Below are 17,612 nucleotides of genomic sequence, written 5' to 3'. Positions count from 1 at the left end.
CCCCGGAGCCCCGAGGAAGGACGCGGAGGCCCAGGAGGGCGAAGGCTCGGCCCGGAGCCCCGAGGAAGGACGCGGAGGCCCAGGAGGGGCCCCGGAGCCCCGAGGAAGGACGCGGAGGCCCAGGAGGGGCCCCGGAGCCCCGAGGAAGGACGCGGAGGCCCAGGAGGGCGAAGGCTCGGCCCGGAGCCCCGAGGAAGGACGCGGAGGCCCAGGAGGGGCCCCGGAGCCCCAAGGAAGGACGCGGAGGCCCAGGAGGGCGAAGGCTCGGCCCGGAGCCCCGAGGAAGGACGCGGAGGCCCAGGAGGGGCCCCGGAGCCCCGAGGAAGGACGCGGAGGCCCAGGAGGGGCCCCGGAGCCCCGAGGAAGGACGCGGAGGCCCAGGAGGGCGAAGGCTCGGCCCGGAGCCCCGAGGAAGGACGCGGAGGCCCAGGAGGGGCCCCGGAGCCCCAAGGAAGGACGCGGAGGCCCAGGAGGGTGAAGGCTCGGCCCGGAGCCCCGAGGAAGGACGCAGAGGCCCGGGAGGGTGAAGGCTCGGCCCACTCTGAGAACGGGGCAGTGGAGGCAAGGAGGGCCGCAGAGGAGTACAAAGAGCAGACCAGAGACATCAACAAGGGCGTCCTATCCTCGGACTGGGAAGGGGCAGCCCAAGGAAGCCTAACAGGAGCCCAACCACCGCCTCAGCCTTTCCCCCGTCCGCCACAGGGGCTTCTCCTGCATTCACTCAATAAGCACCTATTCATTGATTCACTTATCCCTTCATTCTTGTTTAACTCTCCCCTTCCGTCTTGGAGTCAATACTGTGTATGGCTCCAGGGCAGAAGAGCGGTCAGGGCTAGGCCATGGGGTCAAGTGACTTGTCCAGGGTCACACTGCTAGGAAGTGTCTGAGGCCAGACTTGAACCCAGGACCTCCCGTCTCTAGGCCTGGCTCTCCATCCACTGAGCCACCCAGCTGCCCCCGTACAAGCATGTGTTAACCGGCCAGCCGCTCTCAAGGCACTCCATCCAATGTCTCCAGGGTCTGATCACAAGGTCGGCGGGGACATGGTCGGGGATGGCGGCTCTAAGCGATCACCCGGATGCAGACATCAATAACACGGAACTAGGCCTGGATCAATGACGCGGGTGAAACCCCGCGGAACTAGGAGGGGAGGGCAAGAACGTGACTCTTGTAACCACCAAAAAGTCCTCTAAATTAACTAAATAAATTGCTTTTAAAAGGCTATTTTCATGCTAGCACCTTCCACAAAGGTTCAGGAACTTTTTATTGTTTCCTTCCTTCCGCCAGATTCCCCAGCATCAAAGCCATTGAGGGATCTGATCAACCTTCTCTCTCACAGAACTCTTCAACCAACAAACCAACCTTTAACTTCCAGCTTAGAATCAAGCCTGTTTATTAATTCCAAAGCAGAAGAACAATAAAGGCTAAGCACTGGGGGTCAAGTGACTTGCCCAGGGTCACACAGTCCCATTTGAACCCAGGACCTCCCATCTCTAGGCCTGGCTCTCCATCCACTGAGCCACCCAGCTGCCCCCATAAAGGACACTTTTACCACCCCACCCCCCCCAGTCTCCCCAAATATCCAATATCCATCTGTGAGTCAAATTTTATCTCCCCACATCAGAAATGTCTCCCTGGAACCAAATCCTACCCATCCTCCAAGGCTCAACGTAAGCATGATTTTTCTCCTCACGTGCCCCTGTGCCCTCCCCAAAGCCTTGGCCAGGGAGATCGAATACTCGGCGGGCACACACACCCTGCTCGCCCCTTCTAGTCCCCAGGCCCAGGGAGAGTCCCTCGCTAAATCTCACGGGGCCAGGCTTACCTCTCTGCCCCTGGTAGGCTCCCGGGGCCATCTTGGTAAAGGCAGGGAAGAGAAAAGGATACATTTTGACGGCTCCAGACTTGGTCCCGATGGCCATGATGCGCAGCTTTGGGTCGTAAGCCAGAGAGCTGGGCTGGTTGGGGAATCCATGTTCCACCGTCTGGAACGAGAAGGAGAGAGCCGGTGACCTTCTGGAGCCAGGAAAGGCTCACGCGAGCGGGCAGCCCTGCCAGGATCCCCAAGCAAGGGCCAGAGTTCCACAGACTGGTTTAGACACATGCCCAGACAGACACACAGATACAAAGAATGATAAACACACCAATCACGCCTGCCTTTCCATTACCTACAAGATCAAGTCTAAACAGCTCAGTCTGGCACTAGCCAGGACGCAGGATTCAGAAAGGTCCAAGTTCAAACCTCGGCTTGGCCGAACAACCTCAGAGAACTCACTGAATCCCTGATTTCTCCATCTGTAAAATGGCAAGACACACTCACACTGCCTACCTCACAGCACAACGGTGAGGAGAGCCTGAAAAACGCTACGTAAAAAGTATTTTCTTGCCTTCTCAATGGGTGGAAGGGAAAGAATCCCAGAAACTGAAACTAAATGTGAATTAAAAAAATAAAATGCTACATAAATTAAAAGCACCGTGTACAGCCTCGTCTCATGCTAGGAGTGCCTTCCTGGACGGGGACAGTCCCCAGGGATTCCAGCTTCCTCTGGACTTCTCCAGCCCTGAGCCCGAGGTGTCTCTAGGTCACAGCTCCTCACCTAGAAAGCGAGGAGGCTGCATTCACTTACCTCGAAGATGCCATTCATTTCTAAACCTACCATCCTTCTAGGATCATAGATAGTTAGAAAAATGGGTTTTTATTGATGTCTTTTGTTTTCTACATCACCATACCCCCCCACAAGTAATAAAATGTAATAAAAAATATTGTTTAAAGAGGAAAAAGGAAAAGGGAAAAATCAACACAACCAATCAATGATTTGAAAACATGAAATCATGTATAATATCAATTGCCTTCTCAGTGGGTGGGGAAGGAGTGAGAAAAAGGAAGAGAATTTGGAATTCAAAATTCAAAAAGAAAATGTTAAAAATAAAGCATAGGGGGGCAGTTGGGTAGCTCAGTGGATTGAGAGCCAGTCCTAGAGACGGGAGGTCCTAGGTTCAAATCTGGCCTCAGACACTTCCCAGCTGGGTGACCCTGGGCAAGTCACTTGATCCCCATTGCCTAGCCCTGACCACTCTTCTGCCTTGGAGCCAATACACAGTATTGATTCCAAGACGGAAGGTGATGGTTTAAAAAAACAATAAATAAATAAATAAAGCATAGGGGGCAGCTGGGTAGTTCAGTGTATTGAGAGCCAGGTCTAGAGATGGGAGGTCGTGGGTTCAAATCTGGACTCAGACACTTCCTAGCTGTATGACCCTGGGCAAGTCACTTAAGCCCTTACTGCTTTTCTGCTATGGAACCAATATACAGCATTGATTCTAAGACAGAAGGTAAGGATTTTAAAAAAAATTTTTTTAATGAAAGAAAACATATGCAATGTGTACCATTTTCAGACCTCTCACCTCTCTCTGAAAGGGGGAGGGGGTTGGGGGAGTCCTTCCATAGCTGTTTCATTCAAGTCATGCTCTGATCATAGATCTTTAAGTATATATAATATTTACCATGTCTGCAAGCAGATTCTTCTTCCTGAGTTCAAATCTAGCCTCAGATAATTAATAGCTAGGAGATTCAGAGCAAGTCACCTAACCTTCTTTGCCTCAGTTTTTCCTCATCTGTAAACTGAGTTGGGGAGGTAGATTGTTTGTGAAAGGCCTGGATGGGTGGGAGATGAGACGCCCACTAGGGTCCTTCCCAGGGCCAGCAAAGAACAAAACTCTTGGGCGTCTGAAACCGAGTTTATTTGGCCATCTGGAGTAAAGGGAAGGGTAGGAAGGGTCCTGAACTACAGATCAAAACTCGGACTCGCCTTGAGAATTCTTCTTCATTGCCTCTTTAGGCCCTGCCTCTCCACTCCCTGCTCTGCTCTCTGACTAGCTGCTAACCTAAGGGCCCACACTGCCATGCAGAGGGCTAAGGAGACAGGATGCACTAACAGCCTGACTCTCCTCCTAGGCCTGGGGCTGGCGTCCCAGGTCACCCCGAGTCCCCGCGGACACCCCTTGGGGTTACCTTAGCCACGTGCGTCTCAGACAGATGAATCTCAGTACGCCAGGGAGAAGCAGGGCCCCTCTGAGGCAGATCTCCCACCCAGGAACATCCAAATCTTTCCACAAGATCAGGATTTCCAGAGCAAGGCCAGAGCCAAGATCCTCCTTCCAGCTCAGTGGAAAGCCAGATCCAGAGTGACCGTTAAATCAGTCCGATCCCAAGATCCTCCTCTCCCTCCAGAGGGCTTCTGTCCAAATTCTCCTCCTTTCCTCTTAAAGACAGTCTATGAAAATTGGACTGTAAGGTCCTCCGAAGCAAAGGCTGCACTACAGCTCTCTCCTCCCCCACCTTCCCTGCCTGGATAATCTACACAAATATCTATATCGATATGAATAATATCACGAATAAACCACATTTACTCCAGGTCCCATTCGGAGCTCATCCTGCCCATCCGTGTCACAAAGCCTCAGCGACACAAGTTCAGTTTTCCCAGGAAGGGAGAGAACATAGTCAAAGGCAATCAAGCACGTGGAGAGACGCCCGGGCACTGGAACACGGATCAAAGGGGGGAAAATGGGGCCCCACAAAGGCTCACCCCAGCGCCGTGCACACCAGCCACCTTCTCCCCACTCTCTAAGAGCTAAGGTGAATCCTAGACCACCATGTAGTCCCAGAAGGCAGGACTGTCCATGCTGGCATCACCCTCCTAGGGCAGGGGCCTACCTAGGGCAGTGACACCCGGGAGTTTCTCGAAACATTCCCTTGCCGCTAAGAGAAACAAGCTTTCCGCCAATGAGATCATTTATCCTGAAATTATTCCCTTCTCTAAGCTCGAAGGATGACCAACAGGCCCAATGTCTGGTTGACCAAACCCACAGATATCTGTGGATTCAGCTCTGTCCTGGTCTTCTCCCCCCGCAAGCAGCCGGATGGACCCAGAGTGCCACAAATTGCAGCTAGCATGAAGCCACTGGGCTCAGGGCCCCAGGTCACGGGAGAGGGCAAATCTCTACCTTTCGCCTCACTGAGGGGGCACAGAATTGGGCTCTGAAGGCCATGTCACAGCCAGAGGGGCTCCTCTAAGTCAGAAAGCCCTTCCTCCTGTCTCCAAGCAAGCCTCACGCATGATCAATTCTCTCTTCTCAGGAGCCTCTTCCTTCCAGCTAACCTCAATCCTTCGTGGAATTTAAGGGTGGAAGGAACCTTATAAGCAATCTAGGAAACAGCTAGGTGCAAGGAAATTTGTTATTACATGTAATTGATTAAAAAAATTAAAATATTTTAAAAATAATACTGGGGGCAACTAGTGGTTCAGTGTATAGAGAGCCAGGCCCAGAGATGGGAGGTCCTGGGTTCAAATCTAGCCTCAGACACTTTCTAGCTGGGTGACCCTGGGCAAGTCACTTAACCCCCACTCTGCCTAGCCCTTCCTACTCTTCTGCTTTAGAACCAATACAAAGTATTTATTCTAAGGTGAGAGGAAAGGATTTTTTTTAATGCAATCTGGTCCTACTCTTTCATTTTGTAGTTGAGGAAACCAAGGCTCAGAGGCTAAGCCATATGCTAAGTATCCGAGGCGAGACTTGAACATAGGTCTTTCCTAACTCCAAGACAGTATAGCCTTAAAAGCAACACGAATGGAATGAGGAGTGACATATCTTTGAACTGCCAAATCTGACCCCACTGCACCCCCTAATTCATCCTTCTTGACCGTTTAACTTCCAAATTATGGCTTTAATATATTCCCATTTAAACTCTGATATTTTGACTCCAAAATGTTAACATTTTGACTCCCTGGCTCTGACATTTTAACTTCAATGAATTTGCAGGATATAAAATTCAGTGAGATTCAAAACAAATGAAGACACAATTAACCCATACTTTTTCTGGAGGTGGATGTCCACGAGTGTTCTACATTGCAAATGGTTTTTGAATGCATCAATCAGCTGTGTTGATTTCTTCTTTCTTCCCCCTTCCAGAAGGTGAGAGGTCCACAGGTACACATGACCCTGCTGAGCACATTCTCTCTCCTTCTGGACACTGACTCCCCTTTACATTCTGTGACAGTTCTATTCTCTCCACGTTCTCCTACATGTCTGTTTCTCTGACTCCTAGCTGGCTTGTCACCCATACTGTGATTCTCACCGTGAGTATTCCCCAAAGTTCTGCCCTGGGCTCTCTTCTCTTTGGGACCTCACTGGCTCCCCTGGGTTTAGTTATCATCTCCATGTAAGTAATTCACAGAGCTACATACCCAGTCCCAGTCTGCCTCCTGAGCATCAGTCAGTGCTTTTTGGATATTTACATCTGCGTGTCCCAGAGGCATTTCAAACTCAGCATATCCAAAATACAACCCAAAACTTTCCCCAAAAATACGTTGCCCTCCAAACTTCTGTTTCTATATTCAAACTCAAATAGAAAAGGATCCCTGCAGGCTTACAAAGCTACAAATTAACATTATCTAGGATGTACTATATTTTTATTTATTTTGTGATACATTTTCCAATTATATTTTAATCGCGTTCCAGCCCTGCTAGAGTTGTGAGTTTGGTGCCTCTGCTGCAGAGGGGACCACCATTTTTTTTTAACTTTTACCTTTTGTCTTGGAATCCACACTAGGTATCACTTCCTAGGCAGAAGAGCCATAAGGGCTGAGCTATTGGGGTTGTGACTTTTGTTATGTAGTTTTCAAGAACACTTGCTGATTAAATTTCATCCTTTAAGGTTCCTACCTGTGTAAAGGACTCCTCTGAGCCTCAGCTTCTTCATCTGCCAAATGGGCACAATGATACCTATAGTGATTGTGAAGATCAAATCAGATAGACCTTTGCCAGCCTTAAGGTCTCTAAGTTCTCTTCCAATGCTGAACGGAGAACTCAACTTTGAGGAATTGAGAGCCTTCTACAAGCACAAGCTTCCCCATCCTAGGTTCTGCATCATCAAGGAGCAGGAACAAAGTCCTCTGTCTTCCTCTGGAGGTTTCTCTGGTCTGCCCACAATTCCAACCAACCAAGGACCAAGAAGCCCAGAATGACCAAGAAAAGTCCCTGGCCTGACCCTCCACACAAGCATCCCAGCATTCCTGAGAAGAGGCAACAGGGAGTGTGGCTAGGGCTGGGAGCTTTGGCCTGGCAGCTGTTTCCGTTTCCAACTTCAATTTATCCAGCAGGTGGTCTTAATAGGTCTCTTGGAACCTCGAACCAGCTGACGGGAGAACTCAGACACCCAACCCCCAACCCAGGAAGGGAAGGTGCTTTGAAGTCAGTTCCACATTTTGGGTGTCAGAGAAACCTCTAGGAACCCAGTGAGAAGAAGGCCTCACAGCATCCTATTCCCACTCTCCTCCTTCCCAACACGTTTCCCCTCCGTTCCCAAGGGCACCGCTTGTCACTGCTCCGGCCAGATGCTCTGTTTGTCTTGGACTGGGCTACATTCCGGTAACTAAAGGACGCCTTCCCTTGTTTCAGCCCACCCATAGTGTGCGCTCTCTCTCTCTCTCTCTCTCTCTCTCTCTCTCTCTCTCTCTCTCTCTCTCTCTCTCTCTCTCTCTCTCTCTCTCTCTCTCTCTCTCTCTCTCTCTCTCTCTCTCTCTCTCTCTCTCTCCCCCCTCTCCCTCTCCCTGTCTGTCTCTCTCTCCCTCTCCCTGTCTGTCTCTCTCTCCCTCTCCCTGTCTCTCTCTCTCTCTCTCTCTCTCTCTCTCTCTCTCTCTCTCGCTCTCTCCCCCCTCTCCCTCTCCCTGTCTGTCTCTCTCTCCCTCTCCCTGTCTGTCTCTCTCTCCCTCTGTCTCTCTCTCTGTCTCTCTCTCTCCCTCTCCCTCTCCCTCTCTCTGTCTCGTTCTTTCCTCTCTTCCTCTCTCTCTGTCTCTGTCTCTGTCTGTCTCTGTCTCTCTGTCTGTCTCTGTCTCTGTCTCTGTCTCTCTCTCTCTCTCTCTCTCTCTCTCTCACAGGACCAAGCAGGGCTGGAGTCTGATCCCACACCAGACCTCCAAGAATCCACTCCAATCCAGTGGCCAGAGGTTAAATCTTCCCTGTTGGCTTCCCTCCCTCAAAGGGGAGGCCTTTTCCTGGGCAGGAGATTTTTGGCCTCTCCTAAGAGCTCAACACAACACAGGGACTTTCTGCATTTGTTCACCTGAACCCAAGGATGTCACCTAGATGAGACTTCCCTCATGCATAAGAGCAACTGGAGGGGGCCAACTAAGAAACAAGGATGTAGGGGGCCCCTCCTGTGTCACTATAAAAAGAGCAATGGGTCAAGGAGCAGCCAGATAGCACGGTGGATAGAGAGTCAGGTCTGGAGATGAAAGGACCTGGGTTCAAAATGTGTCCTCAGATACTTCAGAACCCTGAAGCAAACCACTTATCCCCAACTGCTCAGCCCTTACTGCTTTTTTGCCTTAGAATCATGACTCTAAGATTAGAATTAGGAGGTGTTTGTTTGTTTTTTAGGGCAGTGGGTCTGGAGTCAGAGGAAATCCTACCTCCGACTACTAATCTGTGTGGCCACAGAAGTCATTTAACATTTCTGAACTTCATTCCTCATCTGAAAAAGGAGGAGGCTGTAGTCGATTCTGAGAGCTCTTCCAGCTCCAAGTGTATGATAATAGCCCTTTGCTATTGAAATGCAAGAAATCCTTGCTTTCAGGGACTTTATAGTCTCCCCCCAAAAAAACCTCTTACCGTCTACCTTAGAGTCAATACTGTGCATCAGTTCCAAGGCAAAAGAATGAGAAGGGCTAGGCAATGGGGAGTAAGCATCTTGCCCAGGATCACACAGCTAGCAGTGACTGGGGCCATATTTGAAGCCAGGACCTCCCATCTCTAGACCTAGCCTTCACTCTACTGAGCCACGTAGCTGCACCCAAGCTTATCATCTTACTGGGGGGAAAAAGACAAAAAGACCAGAACTGCAGAGCATTGAGCCTAAAAGAAGAGAGCTAGTTCAATCTTTGGGGTCAAAGAACCATAAGCAACCTGAAGCTCTAGGGAGAGAGATTTCAGGTCATCTTAAGAACTTCCTAATCATGGAGCGCCTACCTCAGCTCCCAAACTGGGATGATGCCATAAACTCATGAATTGATTATCACAATCCTCAGGAATACAGGAAAACAATAATCAATACAAGTATTCAATAAGTGGCTAGATCCGGCGATCAGGGATGCTGTGGAGGGCTTCTTGGCCTGGGGGGGGGGGGGGGGGAAGCGTGGACTCACCAGAGAAATGTCTAAGGTTCCCTTGCGTGGCCTCGGGATGACAGGTTTCTGCCGGGGTGGCACCCCGTGACTTCACACCTTCAGCCCAGGAAGGCCTGTGCTTGCTTTCTTTCACCTCTCCCACCCGGCTCCTCAGCGGGCTATATTTAAACTCGTCTCCAAATGTGTCTGGCGAGCTCCCTCCCTCCCTCGACACACACCTCATTTCCAAGCGACAGCTCCCCACCCCGCGCTGGTACTAGGGCACGAAGCAGCAGCTGGCAGGAAACACTGCCCAGGCTCTGGGCTGGCTCTGGATTGAATCGATGCCTACGGAGCCCCCGCTGCCCTCACCTTGACCGTTCCCTTGGGGGGGGGGTAATAATCTTTTGTACTTGGGCTGGTGCCTTTAGAAAATGAGAAGGCAAGAGTATTACTATTTATTTTAAACTCTCACTTTCTATCCTCAGAAGGGCTCTAGGACACAAGGGCCAGGGCTAGTTTGGGAAATGGGGGAAGTGACTTGTCCAGGGTCACACCTAGGAAGTGTTTGAGGCCAGATTTGAACCCAGGACCTCCCATCTCTAGGCCTGGCTCTATCCACGGGGCCACCCAGCTGCCCCCAGATTATTCACTTATAAAAAAGAACAATATGGAAATGTGTTTTGCATGATAATACATGTATAACTCAGACAGAATCACCTGGGAGAGGGAGGGAAAGGAGGGAAAGGATACACTTGATCATGTAACTTGGGAAATCTTGGTGGAAATTTGTTATAACATGTCACTGGGAATAAATAACTTACAAAACAAAAGCTTATTTCCTCCCCAGCCTCAGGTTTGTCTCTTCATCTCTCCTGGCCTGAATTTCCTCATCGGTAGCCTGATGGCCACTCGGGGCAGGGGAAAAGTCTCCCCTCTTTCAGAGGACTCTCCTGCCCACATTCCCCGGTCACAGGAGAAGGGGAAGGGGTTCTTGGGCCCAGAAGTTGTTTCCACTTTTTACAGACGAGTCCATGATCCCATTTCACGGAGGGGGAGCCTGAAGCCCCAAGAGGCCAGCCTTGTCCAAGGCCAGTGCCAGATGCCAGCCGCCCGCGTCTTCAGCTAACAGTCCCTGCCTGTCCATCCTGGGGTCAACAGCCCTCACAGAGACCTGCCCGTTCAAGATGGAAATTCCAAACTCAGAGAACCTGTGAAGAGATGCAACACTGGCTTGGGGGGAGAACCTCCACTTTCCCAATGTTAGCTTGGTGGAAGGCAACGTAAGACAAAGGAAGAGATCTTGAAAAAAGCGGAACCAGCCCATCCCGGAGCAACACAGCCTCCCCTCTCCAAGGCGCCCCCCCCCCCCATTCTCCCGGGTCAGGAGAGAAGCTGCAGAGGCTCCTGGGAGATGAGAAGAGGGTTAGGACAGGAGGAATTCCGACTCGGTCCGGCCCCACCCTCCTTTCTGCCCCCACGTTCCCTCTCGACATGCCCAACCTTTAACTCATCCGTCATCCAACCGTTCGGCCTCACCACCCTTTGACACGCTTAAGAATTACGTGGAGCCAAAGAGCTTGGGTTGATGTGGATTTATATCTATCCGTAGTCACCATATCAGAAATGGAAACTATTTCTTAAAATGGACATTAATTTGTTTGAAAACAATCCCATTATAAGTTAACATCACTTTAAAAAGAGATAAAAAATAACAAAATCTTCCAAAACAAAGCAAAAAAATTTAGTGAGCAGAGTAGCGTTGTTTAACATATTTTTGCAAATCTCTACTGGCCGCCCTAATAGGAGACAGCTGGATCCCGTATCTGCTTCTGCGTTCAATCTGGGGCGATATGTAAATTTGGGTCCCATCGCTTCCCCTCCCTTTTGGGGCTCAGCGGTCTACCGTAGGTGCCTCCCTTCTTTCCTCTCTCGACCACTTATTAACTCTTTCATCGTTCCACTGAAACAGCTCTCCTACGACCCTGATGATCTCACAAGTGCCAAATCCAATGGCCTTTTCTCGGGCCCCAGCCTTTTTGTATTAAACCCTCATCTTCAGGCCTAGAATCAGTACTGGGTACTGGTTAAGTGACTTGCCCAGGGTCACACAGCGAGGAAGTGCTAGTCTCTCTCTCTCTTTTTTTTTACTTTTACTTTCTATCTTACTAACAAGTCTATGATAGAGGGGCAAGGGCTGGGCAAACTAGTAAGCGACTGGCCCAGGGGCCCACAGCTAAGTCCTTATCCTTCTTTGACACTCTCCATCACCCTCTTCTCCTTGATACGCCCTCTTTTCTCTCTGGGTTTTTCCAATATCTGCTGGCTCTCCTCCTACCTATCTGCTACTCCTTCTCAAACCTCCGTGGCCAGACCTTTGTCTAGGTGGTGTCTCACAGGTCTAGGCGGTATCTCACAGGTCTTTGTCCTGCGCCCCTTTTCCTCTTCCTAGAGGGTGACTCACCGGGGACTGACCTCATCCCTCCACAGATCCGCCGTCTCTAGGCTGACGGTTCACAATCCACTTCTCCAGCCCTCTACTGGCTCCTGATATCCAGGCTCCCACTCTGCCCTGGACGATGCCCCACGGCCACGTTAACTCAGCCGTCCCCAAGCCTCTCCAGGGCTCTCCCCTTACCGTGGGGAGCGCCGTCCTCCCCCCAGGCATCCAGGCTCAGCCTCCACTCCAACACCCAACCTTTCCCCAAGCAGTGGAGCTGTGCCCGGAAGGCCTCCCAGGTGGCCCCTCTCTCTCTCCTCGGACACCGACAGGGCCCTCCTCCGCCTGCCACTCCCCGCTCCAGGCCATTCTTCACTCAGCTATATCAAAGGGATTTTCCTAGTCAAGAAATTCCACTGGTACCTGGTTATCTCCAGATAAAACATAAGATCCTCTGTTTGGCATTCAAAGCCCTCCATAGTCACTGCACCCTACCCCCACCTTCAGTCTTAGAATCCATACTGTAGATTGGCTCCAAGGCAGAAGAGTGGTCAGGGATAGGCAATGGGGTGAAGTGACACACAGCTAGGAAGTGTCTGAGGCCATATTTGAACCCAGGACCTCCTTCTCTAGGCCTGGCTCTCAATCCACTGAGCCACCCAGCTGCCCCCCCCCCCCCCGCCCCCAAGTTCTTATGTCTTAAATCTTTCTCTCTCCACCATATACTCTGCCATCTAATGAAACTGGCTGATCTTGCTGTTCCTCAAACAGGGCATCTCCCCAATCCAGGCACTTTCACTGGCTGTCCCCTCTCCCTGCAACATTCTTTTCCTTCATCTAGGCCTCCGGTCTTCCTTCAAGTCAGAGCTAAAATCCACCTTCTACAGGATGCCTTTCCCTGGCCCTTCTGTTGATTCTTTCTTCCTTCTATTTGTGTTCCTTCCTTCCTTCCTTTTCCTTCTTTCCTTTCTTTCCCTTCCTTCCTTCCTTTCTTCCTTCCTTTTCCCTTCTTCCTTTCCTTTCCTTTCTTTCCCTTCCTTCCTTTTCCTTTCTTCCTTTCCTTCCTTCCTTCCTTCCTTCCTTTTCCTTTCTTCCTTTCCTTCCTTCCTTTTCCTTTCTTCCTTCCTATCTTCCTTCCTTCCTTTCCTTTTTTTCCTTCCTTTTCCCTTCTTCCTTTCCTTTCCTTTCTTTCCCTTCCTTCCTTTTACTTTCTTCCTTTCCTTCCTTCCTTCCTTCCTTTTCCTTTCTTCCTTTCCTTCCTTCCTTTTCCTTTCTTCCTTTCTTCTTTTCCTTTCCTTCCTTCCTTCCTTCTTTTTAAAAAAGCCTTACCTTCCATCTTAGAAGCTATTCTGTGTATCAGTTCAAAGGCAGCAAGAGCTGGGCAAACAGAATTAAGTGCCTTGCCCAGGGTCACACAGCTAGGAAGTGTCTGAGGCCACATTTGAGCCCAAGACCTTCTGTCTCTGGGCCTGGCAGTCTACCCACAGAGCCATCTAGCTGCCCTGGTTAATATATACTTGTTAAACTGAATTGAAGAAGCTCCAGCTGGGGTCTCACTTGGGATCTCCTGGCTTTTGTTTGCAGTGGACGGATGAAGCTTGGCCCGTGGGGAGAGGGATCAATCTCATTTTGGGAAATTCGGGGCCAAGAGCCTTGCTCCCAGTTACACATGTAGCTGTAAGAAGTCAAGCTGGGATTCCAAGCACTTTGGACACCGTGTCACCTGCTCACTTTAGAGTGGGCTCCTTTTAGCTCAGGGAGGTTAGGGCCCTGTGAAGGGACCAGTCAGACAAGGGGATAGGGAGGGAAAGAGAAAAGGGAGGGAAAGGGAGAAGGAGGAAAGGAGGGAGGGAAAGAGCAAAGGGAGGGAAGGAGGAAAAGGGAGGGAAGGAGGAAAAGGGAGAAGGGGGAAAGGAAGAGAGGGAGGGAAGGAGGGAAAGAGAAAAGGGAGGGAAGGAGGGAAAGAGAAAAGGGAGGGAAGAAGGGAAAGAGAGAAGGAGGAAAGGGAGGGAGGGAAGGAGGAAGGAAGGGAGGAAGAATCTTAAGGGATAAGGAAAGACATCCTATAAAAGGTGGGGTTTGTTTTTTAAATCCTTACTTCTTTCTTAGAATCTTATCTGTCTATCTATCTACCTCCTATGTGCCTATAGTGCCACTGTACTAGATTATAGGGATATGAAGATAAAAAAGAAACTGCAAAATCAAAATAAGATTCAAACAGCACACAAAATAATTTAGGGGAGGGAGAGGAAGATGCATTAACAATTGGAAGAGGCCAGAGGAGGACAGCCTTCATCTTTCAGCAAAGGCAGAAAGAAGAGGAGAAATTGAAGGTTCCCTATGGGGAACTGCAAGGACACCTGCTTCCTACCTGACTTCGAATTCTCACCTTCTACCCTGGGCCTGGTCTGAATCTCGGCTCTGCCATTCACTACTAGTGTGATTTGGGGCAAGTCTTTGGCTCTCAGTTTTCTCAGCTGCAAAATGGGAGGGTCAGACCAGGCAGTTGGTGAGATCCCTTTTGGCCCTACATCCATGACTTGACTAACAAGGATATGACTTTGTTTGTTTCCCAAACACATCTCCACTTGGAAAGGAGCTCGCCAGGGACAGATGTATGTGGGAACCAGTAGGACAGCTTTAAGATTCTAGGTCCGAAGGGTTGGATACTGACTAAAATGACTGCTGGGAAGGACCACTGGGTGATTCGGCGTCTAGATCTTCAGGCTGGGAGAAGGTCCTGGTTTCAAATCCTTGGACACTTCCTATCTGTGTGATCCTGAGCAAGTCATTTAACCCTAACTGCCTCGCCAAGCCCTTAGTGCCCTTCTGCCTGGAAACGGAGACTGGCTATAGAGTCTAAGACCAAAGGCAAGGGCTGAAGTATTTTTTAAAAGCTGACCGATGGGAGAGGAAAGGCAGGAAGGGAGGAGAAGCATGGGGCCTCAGTGATCCCTAGTAATCAATCAAAGCAGGGAGCCTTGTGGGTCCAGCAGAAATTGGTACCCACTCATTCTGATGAAGCCTCTCCTCCTTCTCCATCCCATACCACGTCTCTGCTAGAACCAGGATTCTTCTACTGGACCAAACTACACCCTATTTGCCACATTAGGGCCCATTTGCGGTTCTCCCCAGAGGACACCATCTAAGGCACACTCCCTTACTCACCCATTTCACAAAAGCCCTGGAATGCCAGAGAACTACCGATATGATGGGCCCGTCCCTCCCTGTACAGCCTAACCTGGATGACTGAGAATTAGAGAATTACATTCCCTGTATGACATCATTCACTCACACCCAGAGATCTAGCCCTAAATAGAACCCACAAATATCAGAAATAAAAGGAAAGAATCTTAGAGATTACCTAGTCCCGCTTCCTCATTTTACACCAGTGAGTAAACTGAGGGTCATGGAGGGAAGTGACTCATCCAAGGTCACCCAACTACTTGATACCTGAGATGGGACTAGAACCCAGAACTCCTGACTCCTAGGTCCCCATATTTTTTTTTTTATTTTTTTAAACCCTTACCTTCTATCTTGGAGTCAATACTGTGTATTGGCTCCAAGGCAGAAGAGTGGTAAGGGCTAGGCAATGGGGGTTAAGTGACTTGCCCAGGGTCACACAGCTAGGAAGTGTCTGAGGCCAGATTTGAACCTAGGACCTCCCATCTCTAGGCCTGGCTCTCAATCCACTGAGCTACCCAGCTGCCCCTGGTCCCCATATTTTTTAAGATCACATCAAGACCACCTCTTCATGAACTATTTTGTTTTGGGGTAGAGGTATTTGGCTTTCTTTCTTATTGTTGTTTTTTAAGAGATGTTGCCAAAGTATAGGTGAATTGAAGTTCCCACGCCTCAGAATCTAAGACCCGTGGATACCAAGTTTCTTAAAAGGAAGTATATAGGTCACCCCTCATTGGCTAGAATACCACAGGGAAGCAGAAATCGTTCTCCACAATTCTTTCCATCTGCAGCTCCCCCCACCCAGTCTCCATTTCACACCCCATTTCCTTAAACAAGGAAATGCCAATTTAGCCAAATGATTAACTCAAAAAGAGAGAAGAGGGGGAAGGGAATGCCTCACACTTCCAGCCTACACTGCCTCCTTCCCCTCTGGCCTTGCAGTCCCCCAAAGGTTTATGGCAAAGAGGGGGCAGAACCAAGGAAACTGTCATCACAAAAGGTTAGAATGCAGCCTCTGCTTTGAATGCATCCAAGAGCCCAAAGAAAGAGCTGAAGAGAGAGCCCGAGTGGGTAGAAGACGGTCCCACAGGGAGAGTTTCTCATTTCTGCGTCACTGAGGCAGGGGTTCAGAGGGTCTGTCTCATCACAGAGTGTAGGAACCTTAAAGATCCAGGCCCACCCCCTCTCTCTCCCACGACAGCCCATCTCCTATCTCCCTATTTATTTCCAACTCTTACGTCTTCACCCCGTCCAAGGCTCGGCTCTGATAGTACACCCCGAAAGAGACCCTTCCTTCAATCAGCGTCCCTGCCTGCCTCATCTTTCCCACCAGGAGGCAAGCTTTTTTGGCTTGGTAACCCAGTGACCAAATACAGTGCGTGGCCTTAATAAATGCTTGTTGAATGGCCTGAGGAAACTCGGGCTTACTGAAGGGAAGTGATTTCACAACGGCAGTGGCAAAGTGAGGACAAACAAGCTGGAGGTCCAAACTGGATGCCCAGGGCTCTTTTGGTCATATCAAAATGTCAGTCCAGCTCTAAAGCAAACTCTGCACAGTCAAAATCATTCTTGGTCTGAGGCGGGCTGGACTTGGTCCTTGGGCTGGGGTCAGTCAACACTTGCTTGGGGTTGGAGCTGGAAGGGATAGCTAGTGATGGCAGAAAAGTCTCTATCACAAAGCTTCTTCCATCCTTTCTTCCAGTTCCCATCCTTCTATCATGTAGGATAGAGCTGGCCCCTAAGGTCCCTTCCAGAGCTAAAACTCTAGGAAACTTCACACAGATACCCCATGCTTTAAGATCATGACACATGTTTTATTCATTGAATTTTTAATATTTTTTAAAAGGGCTGGGCTCAAAGAAGTAATTCACAATTTGACTGGGCAGGGATTCTTTCAAATGGACGATCTCTGGCTGTCTCCTACCCCCAACACATACAAGCATGGCCCTAGCATTGAAGAAAGCATCCTGTACCATCTCTGGTTTGATTTGATTCTGGAGATCACAACCTAATCAATTGTGTCTCCTCAGTCTCTAATCTGGTTGACACTGGGGGGGAGGAAGGGGGCAGCACTTACTATATAAGCCTGTAGTGTAAAACCTGCCCACATTTCTCCAATCACTCCACAGTGAAAAGTGGCTTACCTAGAAACAAAGCAAGGAAAGCTTGTGATCTTTAATAATCTTTCCCACAGAAGAGCATAGGATTCACATACACACAAAGTCCCACTTTCACCCATCTATCTGCCACTGGGAGTGCCAAGATTTCCCATCTAGATAGAAAGAAAATATAGAATCTCAAATCTAGGGGAGAATTGATCTGGTCCAGTAGATGAGGACATGAGCCCAATGAGAGGAAAGTATGCCCAGAAGTCTGGGAATGGGGGCAAGAGCTGAGACAACCTTGGGTCTGGTTTACCCATCTACAAGATAGTTCCTCTCCCACCTCTAGTCCAAGAATCATGCTTCATGTTAATTAATTATCCCTTCTCGACTCAGCCCTGCCTCCCCATCAGGCTGTCCAAGAAACCACCCCTTCACAGTTGCTTTGGTGAATTGCATCCATTATCATTCAAGTCTCAAAGCAAATTTTGCCTCCTCCAAGAAGCCTTCTCTGACCACTCCTAGTCTTAAAAGTGTTTCTTTTTCCTACTGAAATGATATAGAATTTATAGTCAGAAGCACTTATTTGACACTTGGTATATGCTATCTTTCAACTGTATTTCCCCTGACTAGGCTTTAGGCTCTCTAAGCAAAAGAGGTCAAATCTTGCTTGTCATGGGTAAAAAGTAGTTCAGTGACAAGTAAGGGAAGGGGCCCTGATTC

This window comes from Monodelphis domestica, chromosome 7, assembly GCF_027887165.1.
Source record: "Monodelphis domestica isolate mMonDom1 chromosome 7, mMonDom1.pri, whole genome shotgun sequence".
Lineage (NCBI taxonomy): Eukaryota > Metazoa > Chordata > Mammalia > Didelphimorphia > Didelphidae > Monodelphis > Monodelphis domestica.
This window is presented reverse-complemented; position numbering follows the sequence as displayed.